This window comes from Chinchilla lanigera, unplaced genomic scaffold (genome assembly GCF_000276665.1).
Source record: "Chinchilla lanigera isolate Chin_1 unplaced genomic scaffold, ChiLan1.0 scaffold00114, whole genome shotgun sequence".
NCBI lineage: Eukaryota > Metazoa > Chordata > Mammalia > Rodentia > Chinchillidae > Chinchilla > Chinchilla lanigera.
In genome coordinates, this window is record NW_004955515.1 from 3,806,656 (window position 1) to 3,812,026 (window position 5,371).

General features: G+C 41.5%; 1 long non-coding RNA gene across 1 annotated transcript in view; it reads right to left on the reverse strand.

The window, feature by feature from the left end:
- The window catches only part of LOC102020599, a 23,167-nt gene extending 22,692 nt beyond the window's left edge, over positions 1–475 (reverse strand). The window contains exon 1 of the long non-coding RNA XR_264524.2: positions 297–475. This is a non-coding gene — a long non-coding RNA (uncharacterized LOC102020599). The remainder of the gene's footprint in view (positions 1–296) is intronic.
- Between the last annotated feature and the right edge of the window lie 4,896 nt (positions 476–5,371).

Here is a 5,371-nt window from a genome sequence, read left to right on the forward strand (position 1 = left end):
GTAGTGGGAAACAAGTCCAAGACCTTGTACATGTTTGACAAAAATTCTAGCTTTGAGCTACACTCTGAGCCCTGCATTTACTTTTTAAATAAAAAAGTGCCAATAGTATGATTACCTACAAGGAATGCACAGAGAGACGTACTGAGAGGAGCCATGGAGCTCACACACTCCTTCCTGGCCTCTGCCCTCCAGAACCCATCACATGTTCAGGATTCTGGGAGCTCTCCAAATCTGGTCCTGGATTTTTATGAAAACTTCACCCATAGACATGGGTGTGGAACCCCAGCAAAGCCTACCTGTGTGGATTCCTTTTGGCCTCTCTGGCTCCCCAGGTATGGAGCAGGACCCTCTGGTACCAGGAGAGTCTCATGTTAGACAAGGGTAGGACACAAAATTTCTTTATGCCCAGTTTCAGAACAGGAGGGTGAGGAAGGGGGAAGGGAGGGCTTAGAGTTGCATGACCTGTCTTACGGAAGGGGAATTCCTACTGTGACCTACTGGGAGGGGGGATTATGAGCTAAGAACAGTAATTATTATATTTATATGATCTAATTGATATATGCCCAACCAATTAGATCTACTTTGTCCTTCATGTTTTTAGGCTCTTTTAGTCTTATTTATTATCTTTCCCTACTTAATGGACTTATAATGGATTAAAAGAGATGAACTAAAGTCTTCTAATACAAAAATATTTCTGTCAATGCTTCCTCATATTTCATGTAGGCATTAAATAATATTTAAGCTCTTCTTCCTCCTATCTGCTGGGAGCCTGTTAAGTTGGAGAATAATTACACGTGCAGGATGAAGCCAGCCTGAGAACACGGGAGTTCCTCGGAGTAAACGATCCTCTCAGAGTGAAAACGCCTTTGTAACTTGTTAACTAGTTGCTGGGCAGCGAGACAAAAGTTAACCAACCTCTCCAGGGAATAAACAAACGCTGTGCTGTTTTGGGGGAGTCCTCTTGCTCATCAGGCAAGAGGTAACTCCACCTGACCCTGGCTATCCTCTCTTTTCTTCATTTTCTAAATCCTCTCGCTTTTTTCTCCCGGGGACCACTGCAAGACTGAGAGGCCACTGAGTCCCACACTATCTACCACATACGTTTCTTGGACATAGGTGAGTCCTCATTTTTCTATTGTTTATTTTTATAGAAAATTATATCTATTATTGCTGGAATTTTCAGCTTTGAAAATATCTTTATGCCACCTGCTATAAAAGATAAAAATGCTGTGAATTTAAATAACTTCCCACCTTCTCTATAACTCCATCTCCAAAGCTTTGTTATTTGTGTTATTTCTGCACTGTCATTGTTTATAGCATTGATACTCTGCTGCAAATATTTAAATTGAAATTAATGTAATTAATTTAGATTTAGATAAATTTAATTAATTTGAATAGAGACCATGCTTATGGTGAATCCATATTTCTCTGTTAGATTTTAATTACTTCAAATCTTAGGTCATTCTTAAAAGGTTCATGGAGAAGCTCTTCCTGCAGTTACCGCATGCTTGGGAATGTTTGTCACCTATGCACTTGGTAAGCTGTTGTTGACTAACATTCTGGGGCCACGGTTCTTCCCCAGGTTCCTCCCTAGTACAGCTTTGCTCTCTCCTAGTGTTGAATGCTCAGGAACTAGCTGCAGCACTGCTCACACCTACAAAATGCTCCACATGACATCATGGTACACATATAATGAAAAGTGGACTTCTCACCACAGAGCACTCTAGAAGGGATGTGTCTGATCAACAACCAAGCACTCTTCTATGTAGTCATTCAATAACATGGGCTTCTTTTGTAATGTGGCCTCACCAGACCATAGGGACGGTTTTCTTGGTTATTCATCTGGTATAGAGGGCAGAGATTCTTCAAAAGGCACAGGTCCTTCTTTAAGGCAAGGCCTCAAAGGGCATATGCCACTTTCCCGAAGTCACTATTCACCAGATCCAGGCAGAGGTCCACCCATCTGCAAGATGTTGGGGGACATAGGAGAGCTGGGTGCCCTGGAAATGGGGGAATGGGGCTTCTGCACAGCTGGCTGGTTCTGCCATGGAGAAATTTGAATCAAGTCTTGTTAGCTTTCTCCTTTTCAGTCACTTGATCGTTTTTAGTAGATGCCCAAATTATCTCTTTCGAAGTCTGATTACTTACCAAGGGATGATTCAGTGTTGATTTTTCTATATCATTTTCCCCCATAACATAATGTACTTTTTTTAAACCTGCAGACACGATCCTTCTTTTATTTCAGGGAAGAAAGTGTTTGAATCATCATTTTAAATAATTCCTTTAAACACACATCAGTTGTTTAGTCCTCTTTTTTGACACATAAATTCAATTTCCTATAACAAAGAGATTTGCACGATTTATTGTTACCACAAGTCACATTCCTGCAGAATTCAGAAATATGTGTGGCTTTCTGTTAACTAAGTGGTTTTCAAACTGCAGCCTGTAGCTCCTGAATGGATTGCACAATCTACTTAGCTGGATGTGAGGGTTGCATTCCTTTCCTGTTGCTGCCTAACAAATGATCACAACAGAAACAGCTTCCACCTACAGACACTGGGTGCCTCACATGTCTCTGTGGGGTCAACAGGCTGATCTCAGAGTCTCAGAGGGCTGTAAACAGGGTGCTTCTTGGGGGCAGCATATTCTTCTGGGGCTCAATGGGAAGAAACCGCTTCTAAACTCATCCAAGGTGCCCATGGAATCCATTGCCTTATGGCTGCATGGCTGAGGGTTACTGCTTCTTGCTGGTCATTGTTGACTGGAATCTACCCTGGTCCTAAAGGTAATCCAAATTGCTAGAATCCACCTACAGATACCAGTCATGAACAGTTTTTCAACATGGCTGCCTCCTTTACTGAATCAGCAAGAAGAATCTCTTATTCCAATCTGCTAAGACAGAAGTCATCCTTAATGCACCATGAGAAACATGTATGACCAGCTTTGCCATATTCTTTTTGCTGGAAAACAAGTCACAGGCCCTGCCCACAGCCAAGAGGAGAGGATTACCCACAGCTGCCAACACCTGAAGGTGCAGACCATGGATGACACCTTAGGGACAATCGCCACATCTGTATTTTAAAATAAAACAGAACAGGATTGAATAAAATGTATCAGGGAGCATAACACTGATAAGAGCGCAGCTAGCCCTTTATATCTGCAGGTTCCATGTCTGTGGATTCAGCTACCCAAGGACTGAAAATAGTTGGGGAAAAAAGCATCTGTCCTGAACATGCCCAGACTTCTTTTCTTGTCATTATTCCCCAAACAGTGTTACAACTTTACATAGCATTTATATGACCTGAGATATTACACGTAGTCTAAAGAAACTTTAAAGTATAAGGGAGGATGCAGCTCAGGGGTAATGGACGTGTTCAGCATGCACAAGGCCACAAAAAAGTATAAAAACTTATGTACAAATTATATGCAAATATTCCACTATTTTGTACAGGGAACTTGAGCATCTGGGGATTTTGCTGCCCGCACAGGGTTCTAGAACCAATCCCTTGCAGGTATTTTTAGTTTGGACCTGAAATGTCACCCAAAGGCACATGTGTTAAAGACTTGGTTCCAACCTGAGATGTTACTGGGAGGTGGTGAACCTTTAAGAGTGGGGTATGTTGGGTCATCAGGACTTGTCCTTGAAGGGGGCACTGGGACCCTCATCCTTTCTTGTCTCTCTCTGCTTCCAAGCTGCCATGACATGAACATGCCCCACCTCACTGTGTGCTCTCACCATGATGTACTGTGGTGCCATGGGTCAAGTGTACTCAAAACAAGAGGGCTGGTTTTCCTGATATGAACTCAGCTGTTCTCATCACTGGAGAAGCTCAAGTCTTTGCTGTTGCAGAGGATGGTTGTTCTTGTCAGGGGAGCTTTGGGTTTTACCTTGAGCATCGCTTCCTGGCTCCAAAGCAGGTCCCTCAACCTTCTGGCACGGATCCTTTATCCTGTTGGTCCAACCTTTCTAGCTTCTACCAATGGTCTTTGGGCTTTCCTGGTGCAGAGCCTTGAGACAGACTTGCATGAGACACTGTCATGGGCTCTAGGCCTCCATTTGGACTCAAGGGGGGCATTGTCATGGGCTCTAGGTATTCAGCTGGACTAGTGCTGGACATTGCTGTGGGATCCAGGCCCTCAGGTGAATTTTTTGGGTCTCCAGTGCATAGACAGATCTCCTACACTCTTCTGCATTTGACTCTTTTGGTGGATATTATAAAATAATCCTATAAATTATGTCCTGTATTAAATCTTTTCCCTTATAAACCCTACCTACAGCAAATACCAAGGGATGACTATGTGTACTTTTAAATGAAAATGATGTCAGAAAATAGTAATATACGTGTTGTATGAGATTGTAAAAAATTATGTTTCCTTAGAGACCATACTCATAAGTGAAATAAATCAGACCCATGTGTGTAAACATATTGTCTCCCTAGTGCAAGAACCTAAAAGAGTAAATAAAACCCAAAACTTACAATAGATAATATAAAAGGTAAAGAAATTGCTCAAAGGAACAACTAGGATGGGGGAAAGAAGAAAAAGAAAGAAGGGAGGCAAAAAATATATATATATATAATATAGAAGGACAGCTGAGATAACTGTACTGCTGTTTGGTGGTTTATTGAAAGGAACAGTTAATGCTTAATTTTTTTATTTTGACCAATTTTGCATGCTTATATCTTGTAATCTGAGCAACTGATCTGAAGACAACAATATGTAATATAACAACCATTGTTGAATTCCTACCATCTTGTCTAGTGAAACTCTACTATCTCTAATTTTTTTAATTATTAGTTTTTATTCTCTTTAATGGTTTGAACAATCTTGCATTCTTACATCTGGTAATCTAAGCAACTTCATTGAAGATAACAATATGTAATATAACAACCACTGTTAATTCCTATCATTTTGTTTTGAAACCCTGTATCATTTTTAATGTTTTTGCTTCGTTTTGTTTTTGTCTATGATACGGGTATTTTGCTGTTGTTCTTTTTTTTACTACTCTCTTTAAAATAAAAAAAAAATTGTGCTTCTTATCAATGGCTTAGAACAAAATAGACTGACAGCCACTCATGTAGGAGATTCTCTGGCCAATGCTGAAGGTAAAACTGTGGCTGAACTGTGCACCAGCCCTGGTCCCACTTGGCTTGTTCTCTGTTCATGGCTCCCACACAACCTGAAAGAGCCGGTTCTCCAGCAGAAGCCACCGCAGTTCTTGGATCCTTGGGGCACACATCCCTGCTGCTAGTTGCTCTAAAGTCTTCACATCATGTCCTGCTGCTTGTGGCCACCTTCACGCACTGCACATGAGGTCTGGTCCTGCCATGTGCTCACATTGGCTGGATTTTTCCTCCTTTCTGCTGCCCTG